Source organism: Ranitomeya variabilis, chromosome 6 (assembly GCF_051348905.1).
Source record: "Ranitomeya variabilis isolate aRanVar5 chromosome 6, aRanVar5.hap1, whole genome shotgun sequence".
NCBI classification, from domain to species: Eukaryota; Metazoa; Chordata; class Amphibia; order Anura; family Dendrobatidae; genus Ranitomeya; species Ranitomeya variabilis.
In genome coordinates, this window is record NC_135237.1 from 163,025,500 (window position 1) to 163,042,708 (window position 17,209).

The 17,209-nt window shown below is 42.4% G+C and overlaps 1 long non-coding RNA gene across 1 annotated transcript in view; it reads left to right on the forward strand.

Annotated features, from left to right (window-relative positions):
- Positions 1–2,242: 2,242 nt before the first annotated feature.
- The window catches only part of LOC143783531 (uncharacterized), a 137,559-nt gene continuing 122,592 nt past the window's right edge, over positions 2,243–17,209 (forward strand). The window contains exon 1 of the long non-coding RNA XR_013217237.1: positions 2,243–2,294. This is a non-coding gene — a long non-coding RNA (uncharacterized LOC143783531). The remainder of the gene's footprint in view (positions 2,295–17,209) is intronic.

A 17,209-nucleotide genomic window follows, 5' to 3' on the forward strand; every position in this document is an offset into this window, starting at 1 on the left:
CACGCTACTTAAGGGAATGAATATTCACTGCTCGCCACTCCTATAGGCATGAAATGCAGTGAATATTCATTTTCTTTAGTAGCGGGGACATGCGAAAGCTTGGCAGCTGCAAGAAGCCAGCGACTGCGGCTAACAGCATGTCCAGTTTTAAAGAGCAATGAATATTCACTGCTCTCCATGCACATAGCTGCAGCGTGGTGAGCAGTGAGTATTCAGGCAGCTGTCCTTGGCTTGTAATCAACGCATGACGTCACTGCCATGCACTGATTGCAAGCACAAAGCAGCAGCTGGCACACAAACAAGATGCTGTGAGGGAGTGCAGGAAGGTAAATATAAAGGCTTATTTTTTTATGTTTTTCTGATGGGACTATTGTCATGTCGGATGCTGTTCAGACCAGGTCATCCGACAGACAGCGGTAGTTCCGCTTCTGACCACTATTTGCTCATTGGCGTCGGCTAGATTTTGTCTAGCTGTTCCGGGGTTAATTTACCTGATCCTCGGATTGGAAGATGGGCCATGCCCACTGCCTTTAAATAGCTCTCCTGATCATTGGGCGTCACCGATTATAGCTTCTGTCTTGTGCGTTATCTCGGTCTGGTGAGGAGAGCTGGTGGTTGGAGATTCGTTGCTGGTGGTGTATTTTCCTTTGTCTTATTTACTCCTTCCTATATTTGTATTTATTTTGCCCTGCACATTTATAGTGTATTCCTGAGTGACTGCGGCGTGGTGTATATTTTCCTTTATCCTTGTCTGTGCTAACTGTGGGTATTGGGGAATAACATCTTCACTGGGTGGTGGGCCGAGGTTTCAGCCTAGGGCTGAGCTCAGGAGACAGGGTGAGGTTCGAGGCCTGGACATGCACACCTTCAGTGTAAACTTCAGGTAGAGGGTCAGTCAGGATTTCCCTAGTCTGAGGGAAATTGCAGGGGCCCGGGTTATTAGCTCTCGCTCACCTAGCATCTCCCTGACAGCTATATATACCAGGATGGGGATGGGGGCAATCACACCAGGATAAGGATGGGGCCATGCATAGCAGGACAGAGATGGAGGCCCTGCATACCAGGATAGGAATGAGGGGGACCATGCCTACCAAAATAGAGATGAGGGGGCATGCATACCAGGATGGGGATGAGGAGGACATGCCTACCAGGCTGGATATAAGGGGGACATGCTTACCAGGACAGGGGTGAGGGGGCTATGCCTATCAGGCTAGGGATAAGGGGGCATGCCTACCGGGCTAGGGATTGGGGACCATGCATTCCAGTATAGGGATAAGGAGGCCACGCATACCAGGATAGGAATGAGGAGGCCATGCATACCATGATAGTGTTGAGAGGGCCATGCACACCAGAATAGGGATGAGGGGGCCATGCATACCAGGAAAGGGATGAGGGGGCCATGCATACAAGGATAGGGATGAGGGGACCATGCATACCAGAATAGGGATGGGGCCATGCATTCCACGATGGGGATGGGGGCCATGCAAACCAGGATAGGGATGAGGGGGCCATATATACCTTGCCAAAAATGTTCTTGTTGGCCAAGTTATTTGGCTTCAGTGATGAGTCCAATCCCAGCTGTCCTATTGACACAAAAATCATGGGTACTTTGTGTATCCTCCTTACTGCTCAAGTAGTAAAGAGAGAAGTTAAGATCACCACATATTGACCATCCTTGATTCTCATAGTTAATTTTCTTGACAATAAAGTCTAAATTCTAATAGCACATCTTTCAGACTTTTTTTTTGATGAAACAATAAGGAGTATCCACTCACTCACACTCCACTTCACTCCACTCATGTAGTCAATGTTAAATGTTTCAATGACCCCAGAAACATCATTGCAATACACTAGAGCACTATCTTCAGAAAAGTGTGCAAACTCAAAAGCGATGCGGAATATGTTAGCGCTATCCAAAAATAAAGATTACTATTATTATTATTATTATTATTATTATTATTATTATTATTAATAAAATAATGAAATGAATTATTTTCTAGGCATCTGTACGATGAAAAACAGCTACCAGGGCCTATCAGGTTCTTTTACTTTAGTCTAGAGCCTAAAAGTTCTGCAGAATGTTTAGGAATATCCAAGTCCCTGACTAAATAATTTAATTTGAATTGTGAAACAAGCTGTGGTTCGTTGGGACGAGCGTGAAAGTCTTTGTCTTAATCCTTCTTTTCGTGTTCTGAATCCCCTGAATCAGTTGTATCTTCAATTTTCTCCATAGGTGAAGGGGCAGGTATTCCGGGACCGTGAGGCAGAAGGCGAATCTTTGACGGGAGGTCCAGGTATATAATTTCCTTATTTTTACGGTTGAATCACTTAATGTTGAAGTCGTCACTATGATTTTGCAATTCCCTCCAGATCACAGGCATGCCAAAATGAAAGCTCTCTTTCTTCCCTTTAGATGTCTGTGATAGTTCTTCTGCACAAACAGAACACACTACATGTGAAGGCCACAACTTGTCATGATCATCGAGTTTTACATGAAAGTACATATAATACACTTTCCTTACAAAGTCTATAATGTTCCTTCGTTTTTTTTCTCAACAAAACAACTGGAAACGTATCAAAAGCTGTTGGGTGAATTACATACCAACACACTCTTATGAACTCTATGTAAAAGAAAATCTGGCTTTGCTCCCCATAGCAATCAATCACAGCTTTCAGTTATGAACTGTGACTAAAAAAAAATCTGTCTTTATTGCCCATAACAACCAATCACAGGGCAGCTTTCATTACTTAAACTTTTGAGGTAAAATGAAAAATATGGTATATTTGGATGCTATGGAAACAACCACACACTTTGGAAGTTGGGTTAAGAAAACTTTCTCTGCCCACAGTAGCCAATCGCAGCACAATGTCCACTAATTTCTAGCCAATCTAATTACATCCAAATCACCAAAGGTCATGCTAAGGGTTCAAAGTATGGTGCAAGAAAGAGCCTATACGAGTTCAGCAATCGAAAGTATATGAAAATCACCTCTTACTTTTGAACAGTTTTACCATTGCAGACCTGTACTATTTCTAAGCTTGTGTGATCTTACCCTAATAGCGACCTTTCTTTATTTCTAACTGATTAATTATTTAATTGTCTACTTTAGTTTAGTTAAGTTACATTGACTTGTTTGCTTTATTTTTTGTCCAACATTATAGAGGTGGTTTTAGTTATCCAGGTGTTGTAGTCTAATTAAATCATTTGTGACTTTTTCTATATGCTGAAATTTTTTTTGAAGCAAAAAATACCAGTACCCAAAGGGAATACAGTATCTGTGAATATGTTTCCACGGTTGAAGTTACGCATGCAATATTTTATTGCTTTTTGAAAGAATTGTGTGATTTTTTCACATTAAAAGGGTGCAAAAGAGTAAAAAAATAAGTATCATTACTTGAATCCATCAAACATTTGTGCATTTTTGTTGAATTTAATTTGAAGAGTAATGGTCAATTTATTTTTTATCTCATAAATCAAGAGTACACATGAAAATAAGAAATTGTGTAATATATCTTATCTAATCTCAGTAATGAGAAAATCTGTCTTCGTGGAAGACAGATTTTACCCATGAATTAAGAATTTTGAGACTAAGGCTACTTTCACACTAGCGTCATACGACGCACGACGAATAGCGTCGTTGCGACGTACCGACGCAAGCAGTGAAAGCGCTGCACAACGGGGGCAGCGGATGATGTTTTTGAACGCATCCGCTGCCCCATTGTGAGGTGCGGAGAGGAGGGGGCGGAGTTCCGGCTGCGCATGCGCGGTCGGAAATGGCGGACACGACGCACCAAAAAACGTTACATGCAACGTTTTTTGGTGCCGACGGTCCGACACAACACGACGCAACCGTCGCACGACGGTTGCGACGTGTGGCAATGCGTTAGTCTATGGACAAAAAACGCATCCTGCAAGAAATTTTGCAGGATGCGTTTTTTAGCCACAACGACGCATTGCGATGTGCAGTGCACGACACAAGTGTGAAAGTAGCCTAATTGAACACCCGTAGAGGAGAAAGAAGCAGATTTCTCTGATAAGATATTTAACCCCTTAACGACCGCCGATATGCCTTTTAACGGCGGCCGCTAAGGGTACTTAAACCACAGCGCCGTTAATTAACGGCGCTGTGGAAAAAGTGAATAGCACCCCCCAGAGTCGGATTTTCTCTGGGGTCTCGGTTGCCGAGGGTAGCCGAGACCCCAGAGAACATGATTCGGGGGGTTTTTACCGACCCCCGAGTTGCGATCGCCGGTAATTAACCGTTTACCGGCGGTCGCAACAAAAAAAAAACGCGATTTGCCTTTTAATTTCTCTGTCCTCCGATGTGATCGCACATCGGAGGACAGAGAAATAGGGTCCCCGATGGCCCCCGATAGCCCCCCAATACTCACCTATCTCCCCCGGTGCTCCTCGTGGCTCCTGATGGGCGCCGCCATCTTTTTTCCGGGAAAAAATGGCGGGCGCACGCCCAGTACGCCCGCCGCCCGGCACCCGGAAGATCTTTGGGGTCTCGGCTGCCGGGGGTAGCCGAGACCCCAAAGAACATGATCGGGGTCGGTTTGCACCGACCCCTGTTTTGCGATCGCCGGTAATTAACAGTTTACCGGCGACCGCAAAAAAAAAAAAAAAAAAAAGCGATCTGTAATTCTCTGTCCTCTGATGTGATCGCACATCAGAGGACAGAGAAATAGGGGGATTCGGGGACCCTATAATACTCACCCGGTGTCCCTGGGTACTCCTGTGTCTCCTCTTGCCAGCCGGCTTCTTCGTCGGGAAAGAAAATGGCAGGCGCATGCGCAGTGCGCCCGCCATCTGCTGCCATCTGCCGGCCGGCAGGAGAGACGAGTTGGGGCTAAAATTAGGGTTAGGGTTAGGGTTAGGGTTAGGGCTAGGGTTAGGGTTAGGGTTAGGGTTAGGGTTAGGCTAGGGTTAGGGTTAGGGTTAGAGTTAGGGTTAGAGTTAGGGTTAGAGTTAGGGTTAGAGTTAGGGTTAGAGTTAGAGTTAGGGTTAGAGTTAGGGTTAGGGTTAGGGTTAGGGTTAGGGTTAGGGTTAGGGTTAGAGTTAGGGTTAGAGTTAGGGTTAGGGTTAGAGTTAGGGTTAGGGTTAGGGTTGGGGCTAAATTTAGGGTTAGGGCTAGGGTTAGGGTTAGGGTTAGGCTACTTTCACACTAGCGTTTTTTGGCTTCCGTCGCAATGCGTCGTTGGAGAAAAAACGCATCCTGCAAAAGTGCTTGCAGGATGCGTTTTTTCTCCATTGGCTTGCGTTAGCGACGCATTGCGACGGATTGCCACATGTCGCATCCGTCGTGCGACGGATGCGTCGTGCTTTGGCGGACCGTCGGCACAAAAAAAGCTACATGTAACTTTTTTGTGCGACGTGTCCGCCATTTCCGACCGCGCATGCGTGGCCGGAACTCCACCCCCGCCTCCCCGCACCTCACAATGGGGCAGCGGATGCGTTGAAAAAACAGCATCCGCTGCACCCATTGTGTGGTGCTTACAACGCTAGCGTCGGTACGTCGGCCCGACACACTGCGATGGGGCGAGTACGACGCTAGTGTGAAAGTAGCCTTAGGCTTCTTTCACACTTGCGTCGGTACGGGGCGGTCGCAATGCGTCGGCCCGACGTACCGACGCACGTTGTGAAAATTGTGCACAACGTGGGCAGCGGATGCAGTTTTTCAACGCATCCGCTGCCCAGTCTATGTCCTGGGGAGGAGGGGGCAGAGTTACGGCCACGCATGCGCGGAAATGGCGGACGCGACGTACAAAAAAAAGGTTACATTGAACTTTTTTTGTGACGACGGGGCTAAAGTTATGGTTAGGGTTGGGGCTAAAGTTAGGGTTAGGGTTGGGGCTAAAGTTAGGGTTAGAGTTGGGATTAGGGTTTGGATTAGGGTTGGGATTAGGGTTACGTTTGGGATTAGGGTTGGGATTAGGGTTACGTTTTGGATTAGGGTTAGGGGTGTGTTGGATTTAGGGTTTTGATTAGGGTTATGGTTAGGGTTGAGATTAGGGCTGTTTTGGGGTTAGGGTTGTGATTATCGTTAGGGTTGTGATTAGGATTATGGATCGGGTTAAGATTAGGGTTAGGGGTGTGTTGGAGTTAGGGTTGGAGTTATAATTTGGGGGTTTCCACTGTTTAGGTACATCAGGGGGTCTCCAAACACGACACCCAATTTTGCGCTAAAAAAGTCAAATGGTGCTCCCTCCCTTCTGAGCTCTGCCGTGCGCCCAAACAGTGGTTTACCCCCACATATGGGGCATCAGCGTACTCGGGATAAATTGGACAACAACTTTTGGGGTCCAATTTCTCCTGTTACCCTTGTGAAAATAAAAACTTGGGGGCTAAAAATCTTTTTTGTGGGAAAAAAAATATTTTTTTATTTTCACTACTCTGCATTATAAACTTCTGTGAAGCACTTGAGCATTCAAAGTTCTCACCACATATCTAGATAAGTTCCTTAGGGGGTCTAGTTTCCAAAAGTTGGTCACTTGTGGGGGGTTTCTACTGTTTAGGTACATCAGGGGCTCTGCACACGCAACATAACACCCACAGACAATTCTATCAAAGTCTGAATTCCAAAATGGCGCTCCTTCCCTTCCGAGCTCTGCCGTGCGCCTAAACAGTGGTTTACCCCCACATATTGGGTACCAGCATACTCAGGACAAATTGGACAACAACTTTTGTGGTCCAATTTCTCTTGTTACCCTTGTGAAAATAAAAACTTGGGGGCTAAAAAATCTTTATTGTTAAAAAAAAATATTTTTTATTTTCACGACTCTGCATTATAAACTTCTGTGATGCACTTTGGCATTCAAAGTTCTCACTACACATCTAGATAAGTTCCATGGGGGGTCTAGTTTCCAAAATGGGGTCACTTTTGGGGGGTTTCTACTGTTTAGGCACATCAGGGGCTCTCCAAACGCGACATGGAGTCCGATCTCAATTCCAGTCAATTTTGCATTGAAAAGTCAAATGGCGCTCCTTTGCTTCCGAGCTCAGCCATGCGCCCAAACAGTGGTTTACCCCCACATATGGGGTGTCGGCATACTCAAGACAAATTGTACAACAACTTCTGGGGTCCATTTTCTCCTGTTACCCTTGGTAAAATAAAAATTTGGAGGCAAAAATATCATTTTTGTAGAAAAAATGTGATTTTTTTATTTTCACGGACCTACGTTATAAACTTCTGTGAAGCACCTGGGGGTTTAAAGTGCTCACCACACATCTAGATAAGTTCCTTAAGGGGTCTAGTTTCCAAAATGGTGTCATTTGTGGGGGGTCTCCACTGTTTAGGCACATCAGCGGCTCTCCAAACGTGACATGGCATCCGATCTCAATTCCAGCCAATTCTACATTGAAAAAGTAAAACGACACTCCTTCTCTTCCAAGCTCTGCGGTGCGCCCAAACAGTGGTTTACCCCCACATATGGGGTATTGATGTACTCAGGAGAAATTGCACAACAACTTTTGTGGTCTAATTTCTCCTGTAACCCTTGTAAAAATAAAAATGTGGGGGCAAAAAGATCATTTTTGTAGAAAAAATGCGATTTTTTATTTTCACGGCTCTACGTTATAAACTTCTGTGAAGCACTTTGGGGTTTAAAGTGCTCAGCACACATCTAGATAAGTTCCTTAAGGGGTCTAGTTTCCAAAATGGTATCACTTGTGGGGGGTTTCCACTGTTTAGGCACATTAGGGGCTCTCCAAACGCGACATGGCGTCTGATCTCAATTCCAGCCAATTCTGCATTGAAACAGTCAAACGGTGCTCCTTCACTTCCAAGCTCTGCGGTGCGCCCAAACAGTTGTTTACCTCCACATATGGGGTATAGGCGTACTCAGGAAAAATTGCACAACAAAATTTGTGGTTAAATTTCTGTTTTTACACTTGTGAAAATTAAAAAAAATGGTTCTGAAGTAAAATGTTTGCAAAAAAAAGTTAAATGTTCATTTTTTTCTTCCACATTGTTTCAGTTCCTGTGAAGTATGTAAAGGGTTAATAAACTTGAATGTGGTTTTGAGCAGCTTGAGGAGTGCAGTTTTTAGAATGGTGTCACACTTGGTTATTTTCTATCATATAGACCCCTCAAAATGACTTCAAAGGTGATGTGGTCCTTGGTGTTGTAAAAATGAGAAATTGCTGGTCAAATTTTAACCCTTATAACTCCCTAACAAAAAAAAAATTGTTTCCAAAATTGTGCTGATGTAAAGTAGACATGTGGGAAATGTTATTTGTTAACTATTTTTTGTGACATATCTCTCTGATTTAAGGGCATAAAAATACAAAGTTTGAAAATTGCAAAATTTTAAACATTTTCGCCATATTTCAATTTTTTCATAAATAATCGCAAGTAATATCGAAGAAATGTTACCACTAACTTGAAGTACAATATGTCACGAAAAAACAGTCTCAGAATCAGCGGGATCCGATAAAGCGTTCCAGAGTTATAACCTCTTAAAGTGACACTGGTCAGAATTGTAAAAATTGGCTCGGTCATTAAGTACCAAATTGGCTCTGTCACTAAGGGGTTAACAAAGTTTCTTACCTTCATATGTACTCTTTATTTATGAAACAAAAGTTAAAATGACAGTTACTCTTTAAAATCCTTCACACAAAAAAGAATTGTGAAATAAAAACAAATTGACTTAAAGGGAATCTGTCAGACATTGAATTAAACAATACATTGATATCTGTGATCCATTGTCTTTCCCTAGAGAAATCTATGTTTTTCCTAATATGCAAATGAGCTGTTACGATCTGTAGGTCAAACATATATCTCACTGAGAATCTGCCTATTGATTTTTTTAAAAAAGAAAGTGGGTATTGCCAGTATGAAGCATGTAATGACTGACACTGGTAAAGTCAGATTTTTACCCATATTATTTGCAGTTCATTTGCTTAATCTAGAAAATTAGTTTCTCTTGTAAAACAGGTAATATTTTTGGATAGTGTAGAATCATACCTGGACTATTTGCCGTAATCTGCTCCATTATTGTATAGATACAGAAAAAAAATTGTTTTTTATAATGTTTTTAAATAATGAATGGGCACTCCTAACTAAACTGTAAGTCCTAATCTGCTCCGTAATGATATAGGAGGACCAGAGATAGTTCTGTGGTTACAATAGCTTCATGAAATCCACCATTTATGGGTTCTCACATTGTTGTTTGCTACATGAACAAGGTTCTAAGGGAAATGATTTTGGAAAAGCAAATTCCGCAGAATTCACACTGAGCGTATATAATTTACTACTTAAAACTTCAAAAAAAGAGGCAGCACTCCATTGTTCCAATATAGAAATGTGCAGGGTTTAATTTACCCACATGTCTGGGCAACGTTTCAGCTCAAAATGAGCCTTTCTCAAGGCTTGACATTTCTATATTGGAACAATGGAGTGCTGCCTCTTTTTTTGAAGTTTTATGAAGTTTGGATGATGGGTGGACTGATGTCTGGGGGCCTTGCACCCGAAGATAAGTATTTTCCTTCTTTTTGCTATAATTTACTACTTAGCTATAACCTGTGTATATGCCGGTTACAGCCCTAAACTAGAGAGAATAGAAGTTTTCACTTATTATTGTAATAACATAGCATTCAGTTCTGCTGCTAGATTAGTGCAATATTAGAAGAAAATAACTAAAAATATGCAGAACGTGGCAAATGATACCGGAAGGAGGTGAGACTAACAAAACTCCTAGGATTTGCGTGAAGTCAATTTAGTAACATGTGAACAATGCTTTACTTAGTAAGATTAGTAATCATGTAACATTTGAGCCTTTTCAAAGTATACATCAGGAGAGCTTTTCCACATAGTCCACTCCAGAACCTTCACTTTGTTCTGCTGCAGCTAATGACAGGTCAACTTTGCCATGTGTTTTCTAGTTGGAATGTCCAAGTACGTCCCATGCGCAGCTTCCGGGCTGATGATTGCAAATTTTTTCCAGTATTAGCTGATAATGTGCTGCATTCATCTTTCCTTCAACGTTGACCAAGTTTCCTGTGCCTTTTTAGCTCACACATCCTCAAAACATCAGTAACCCACCTCCATGCTTTACAGTAGGAATGGTGTTCCTTTCATCATAGGCCTTGCTGACCTCTCTCCAAATGTAATGTTTATGGTTGTGGCCAAAAAATTCTACAGGGGTATGTAAACTTTTTAGCACAACTGTTTACTGATAGGGCTAGCGGAACGCACCGAGTAAATATAAATGTTTTATTGAAGTAGATGCGTTCGCAGCCTGGGGTCCACCGTGCAGGAGAACCTGTTGCTAGTAAACGGCGGCACTATATGGCGGTATGAACTAGCTCTGTTAGTTTCATAGAGTAGCTGAGAAAGCAAAGCTCTGTGTCCTGTTTGACTTCACAGAGGCACAGGCTAACTACCCAAATGAGAGCAGTCAGTGGTCATCCATGCACACATAACTCCTCGCTGGAGGTGCCAGCATTCTAAGGGCTTATTTCGGCCAGGTCCCTGAATACATACACACACAATCTCCTCGCCGGAGTTGCCAGCATTCTAGGGGCTTATTTCAGCCGGGTCCCTGAACACACACTCACATGACCACACTGGCGCAAAGCACATAACTTTAGAAAGACACTAGCGCATGTGAGCCTTAAAGGGAACCTGTCACCTGAATTTGGCGGGACCAGTTTTGGGTCATATGGGCAGGGTTTTCGGGTGTTTGATTCACCCTTTCCTTACCCGCTGGCTGCATGCTGGCCGCAATAATGGATTGAAGTTCATTCTCTGTCCTCCATAGTACACGCCTGCGTAAGGCAATATTGCCTTGCGCTGGCGTGTACTCTAGTACAAATTACACAGGAACATCATGGAGATCACCCCTGGAAGCATTCCTGACTCCTAGTTCACAGCTTTAATTAATTTTTTCCGAGATTCATGCCATTTTTCCAGATACCACAAAAAATACACTAAAACGAAACCAAAACGGATTTTGCTGGGAAATATGTTAAGGTACATCCTTTGTAGGTTAACCCTTTCACGACATGCACCGTACATGTACTGCGCATGTCGTGTCTCCCCCTTTGATGTGGCTCCGGCGCTGAGCCCACATCAAAGTCGCGACATGTCAGCTGTTTTGTACAGCTGACATGTGCGCGCAATAGCGGCGTGTGAAATCGTGATTCACCCGCCGCTATTAACCTGTTAAATGCCGCTGTCAAATGCAGACAGCGACATTTAACCGGCGCTTCCGGCCAGGCGGCCGGAATTGACATCATTGCCGACCCCTGTCACATGATCGGGGGTCGGCGATGCATCAGGATGGTAACCATAGAGGTCCTTGAGACCTCTATGGTTACTAATGCCGGCCTGCTGTGAGCGCCCCCCTGTGGTCGGCGCTCACAGCACACCTGCAATTCAGCTACATAGCAGCGATCTCGGCACAAAAAAGAGATACGGGCGCACTGCTATATAAAATATAAAATACTCTGAGGGTGCGGTGCAGTGAAAAAGACAATCATATAGCAAGAAGAGAAAAGCATCACTGCAAGACAACCGCACACCATAAAGAAATGAAAAAACAATCTGTATAAAATATAACAAGCTGTTTTTATTAACACTTCAAAAACACCACAAACAATTAAAACATAAGTAAAAATATACAAAACATCATACAATACACACAGGTAATAGAGACCACACTCTATTACCTGTGTGTATTGTATGATGTTTTGTATATTTTTACTTATGTTTTAATTGTTTGTGGTGTTTTTGAAGTGTTAATAAAAACAGCTTGTTATATTTTATACAGATTGTTTTTTCATTTCTTTATGGAGTGCGGTTGTCTTGCAGTGATGCTTTTCTCTTTTTGCTATAACATAGCAGCGATCTCATGATCGCTGCTATGTAGCTGAGCCAATCGAGTGGTGCCAGCTTCTAGCCTCCCATGGAGGCTATTGAAGCATGGAACAAGTAAAAAAAAAATGTTTTTAAAAATATGAAAAAAATATAAAAAATATAAAAGTTTAAATCACCCCCCTTTCGCCCCATCCTAAATAAAACAATAAAAAAAAAATCAAACCTACATGTATTTGGTATCGCCGCGTTCAGAATCGCCCGATCTATCAATAAAAAAAGAATTAACCTGATCTCTAAACAGCGTAGTGAAAAAAAAATTTGAAATGCCAGAATTACGTTTTTTTGGTCGCCGCGACATTGTATTAAAATGCAATAACGGGCGATCAAAAGAACGTATCTGCACAAAAGTGATATTATTAAAAACATCAGCTCGGCGCGCAAAAAATAAGCCCTCACCCGCATCACGAAAAATGGAGACGCTTCGGGTATCGGAAAATGGCACTTTTTATTTATTTTTTTTTTTTAAGCAAAGTTTTGAATTTTTTTTCACCGCTTGGATATCTGTGATGTCTATGAACTCGTAATGACCTAGAGAATCACAATGGCAGGTTAGTTTTAGCATTTAGTGAACCTAGCAAAAAAGCCAAATAAAAAACAAGTGTGGGATTGCACTTTTTTTGCAATTTCACCGCACTTGGAATTTTTTTTCCCGTTTTCTAGTAAAAGACATGGTAAAACCAATGGTGTCGTTCAAAAGTACAACTCGTCCCGCAAAAAATAAGCCCTGACATGACCATATTTACGGAAAAATAAAAAAGTTATGGCTCTGGGAAGGAGGGAAGTGAAAAACGAAAACACAAAAACGAAAAAAGGCCGCGACTTGAAGGGGTTAATGACTTGCCTGTAAGGCCAAATAATTAACCCCAGACTGAAAATTTCCTCCCCCACTTAGGCTTAGTTCAGACGCAGCATTTTTGAAGCATTTTTCAACTTTAACATTGCTTTCAACCACTACAAATGCATTCACTGGGAAATGTCATTGTAACATTTAACAACCCTAGCTGGCCATGTGGTGTGTGACACATAAGCAGACCCATCTTGTTTCATTTATGAAGGAGGGACTCTTAAAGTCACAGAGCCTATTTTTCCTGGTGCATCAGGCAGCATTAATCTTCTCAAAGGGCCATTATTAAACAGTGGGTCTCCTAAACTGTTGTAGCCTATGCTGTGAGTGGATGGGTTGCCAAGAATTACACGCACCACTATACCCCTTTCATAAGATGTCCAGGGGGGACTCCTGAAAAAATGTTGCATTGAATGCAAGGCCTGCCCTGCTACCAATTCATATGCACCCCAATAAGCCTTTGAACCCACATACTAGATGGGCCCATGCAAATCCACTTCACAATATGCATTTTATACTCCTGTACTCCTTTGTTTTACACATTGGCAGCAAGGCCATCCCTGCTGGATAGTCAGTCATATACACCCCATTACGCCTTGGAACCCACATACTGGATGGGCCCATGAAAATCTGCTTCACAATATGCATTTAGTACTCCCGTACTCCTTTGTTTTTTGCATTGGCAGCAAGGCCAGCCCTGCTGCATAGTCAGTCATATGCACCCCATTATGCCTTGTAACCCACAAACTGGATGGGTGCATGAAAATCCACTTCACAATATTCATTTTGTACTCCCGTACTCCTTTGTTTTTTGCATTGGCAGCAAGGCCAGCCCTGCTGCATAGTCAGTCATATGCACTCCATTATGCCTTGGAACCCACAAACTGGATGGGCCCATGAAAATCCGCTTCACAATATGCATTTAGTACTCCCGTACTCCTTTGTTTTACACAATGGCAGCAAGGCTAGCCCTGCTGCATAGTCATATGCACCCCATTACGTCTTGGAACCCGCATACTGGATGGGCCCATGAAAATCCACTTCACAATATGCATTTTATACTCCAGGACTCCTTTTTTTACACATTGGCCGCAAGGCCAGCCCTGCTGCATATTCATATGAACCCCATTACTCTTTGGAACCCACATACTGATGGGCCCATGAAAATCCACTTGTATTTTTTAGTGGTATGATGGTTCCCTCTTTGCAGAATTATTTACAGGAGAATTTGGCAACTTTATTTGCCATGTTTTTAACACTAAGGTTCAGATATGTCTTTAAATAAGGCTAATACTTGCAATACAACACAATTTTATTGCAAACTACAAAATTCAAGGAATAGTATGATTGATTAGTGTGAGTACGTACACCTTTGTATATGTTAACATACAATGGTTAATAAGTTCATATAAGGATTAAATACATATAGTGATTACGTATATTTAAAGATTAACTACATACAGTATACTTCCATCATCCACAAGAGGCTTTTAAACATCATCCGTCTGGAATATCAGACAAGCAACACCAAGACAGAGAACTCCTGGGAGATTACCTACACTTCATGGGCATCACCAATTATGCAGGTATGAGCACACTCTACATGTACAGGTACCCCAGTTTAAGCATCTGTCTTAGTCATATTTCTCTGGTCTTATATAGTGATTTACACTATGTAGTAACTCTAGTTTCACCCAGCCCTTCAAGTGGCCAGCTTGCAAGGTTGTATGAAACTGAGATATCATGGAGTCATCAGACTAGGGGCCATAAACCCCTAGAAAAGCCACAAGGATTTAGAGCAAACCACCACAGGCAAAGTTTTTAGCATTTTTTCATACATAGGCATTACCTTTTAATAAAATTTAATAAAAGTTTCAGTAAACCTTAATGTTTTACAATGAAAAACAGCAAACACATAGAGGCTTAGAACTGTTTGTGAAGTGAATAAACAAACATTTCTCAAAATTTTGTCACTATGGGCATTATCTGTCACATCTGTAAATGTTTTACAAGAAATGCAGCTATATGATTGTCTGAATGCATTCGATATACAGTATTTTAATCTGGACTGCAAATCGCCATTTGTATATTCGCCATTTGTACATTTGAGGCAGCCAAAGTTATGGCTCTCAAGGAGAGAAACTAATATAGTGAACAAATAAATATTTGTAATGAACTACTGAGCTAAACTAACTGCATTGCTTTATCAAATTTATGTGAAGTGTATTGTGACCAATGTGAGCAACCAGGCAACACAAAAAAGAGCTTTTCAAGTGAGCTCTTTAAGGTACACAAATGTTATGAAGTTTTTGCCACCAAGGATGTAGTTTCACCAATGGGTGGTACCTTTTTAAAAAATATACTATTGCCATCACAGCCCCCCTTGCTCAACATTCTGTGGCCTATAAAAGTACAAAACACGTTCACCCAGGTTATGTCGTCGGAAATAAGGAAGAGGCATTGCAGGAAACAGAGTTAAGAAATAGGCCCAATGTAGGGGTGTGGGTCTCAGAGACTTGTAATGGAGGGCATGAGCTGACAAACAATTCCTCAATGGGGGGTCCTTTTTAAAAAAAAATAAACTAGTGCCATCACAACCCCCTTGCCCAAAATTTTGTGGCCTATAACAGTTCAGAGCACATTAACCCTGGTGATCTAGTGGTAGTTAAAGGAGACATTGCAGGAGACAGAGTTAAGAAGTAGGCCCAATGTAATGTAATGCCCAATTCCCCAATGTGGGGTCCTTTTTTAACTAAATAAAATAGTGCCATCACAGCCCCCTTGCCCAAAATTCACCATACAGAGCCTGATCACCCTGGTCATCTAGTGGCAGTTAAAGAACACATTGCAAGAAACAGAGTTAAGAAGTAGGGAGCTGACAAACAATTCCCCAATGGGGGGGTCTTTTTTAAATAAATAGACTAGTGCCATCACAACCCCCTTGCCCAAAATTCAGTGGACTATAACAGTACAGAGCACGTTAACCCTGGTGATCTAGTGGCAGTTAAAGGAGACATTGCAGGAGACAGCGTTAAGAAGTAGGCCCAATGTAGGGGTGTGGGTTTCTGAGACTTGTAATGGAGGGTATGAGCTGACAAACAATTCCCCAATGTGGGGGCCTTTTTTACTAAATAAAATAGTGCCATCACAGCCCCCTTGCCCAAAATTCACCGGCCTATAACAGTACAGAGCACGTTCACCCTGGTCATCTAGTGGCAGTTAAAGGACACATTGCAGGAGACAGAGTTAAGAAGTAGGGAGCTGACAAACAATTCCCCAATGGGGGTCCTTTTTTTAATAAATAAACTAGTGCCATCACAACCCCCTTGCCCAAAATTCAGTGGCCTATAACAGTAAAGAGTATGTTAACCCTGGTGATCTAGAGAGACATTGCAGGAAACAGAGTTAAGAAGTAGGCCCAATAATAATAATAATAATAATAATTTTATTTATATAGCGCCAACATATTCCGCAGCACTTTACAAATTATAGAGGGGATTTGTACAGACAATAGACATTACAGCGTAACAAAATCACAGTTCAAAATAGATACCAAGAGGAGTGAGGGCCCAGCTCGCAAGCTTATAATCTGTAGGAAAAAGGGAGACATGAGAGGTGGATGGTAACAATTGCTTTCGCTGTTCGGACCAGCCATAGTGTCAGGATCGGGTGTTCATGTAAAGCTGCATGAACCAGTTAGCAGCCTAAGTATGTAACAGTACAGACAACGGGGGGCTATTAACTGCATGAAGTTTATGAGAACATGATGTGAGGAACCTGATTATGTTTTTTTTTTTAAGTGGGCCACACAGGGATAGTTTGGTTAATGCATTGAGGCCGGTAGGCCAGTCTGAACAAATGCGTTTTGAGGCCACACTTAAAACTGTGGAGATAGGGAATTAATCGTATTAACCTGGGTAGTGCAGTCCAAAGAATTGGTGAAGCACGTGAAAAGTCTTGGAGACGGGAGTGGGAGGTTCTGATTATTGACGATGCTAACCTCAGGTCATTAGCAGAATGGAGAGCACAGGTAGGGTGGTAGACTGTGACCAGGGAGGAGATGTATTGTGGTGCTGAGCCATGGAGTTCTTTGTGGATGAGGGTAATAGTTTTGTACTGGATTCTGGAGTGGATGGGTAACCAATGTAATGACTGGCACAAGGTAGAGGCATCGGTGTAATGGTTGGTGAGGAATATAATCCTGGCAGCAGCATTCAGGACAGATTGGAGTGGGGAGAGTTTGGTAAGAGGAAGGCCGGTTAAGAGAGAGTTACAATAGTCAAGACAAGAATGAATGAGTAAAACAGTAAGAGTTTTTGCAGTGTCGAAAGTAAGAAAATTGCAAATTCTAGAAATGTTTTTGAGATGCAGATAAGAAGAGCGAGCCAATGATCGGATGTGGGTGGTAAAGGAAAGTTCAGAATCAAGGATGACCCCAAGGGAGCGAGCATATTGCTTGGGAGTAATGGTGGAACCACACACG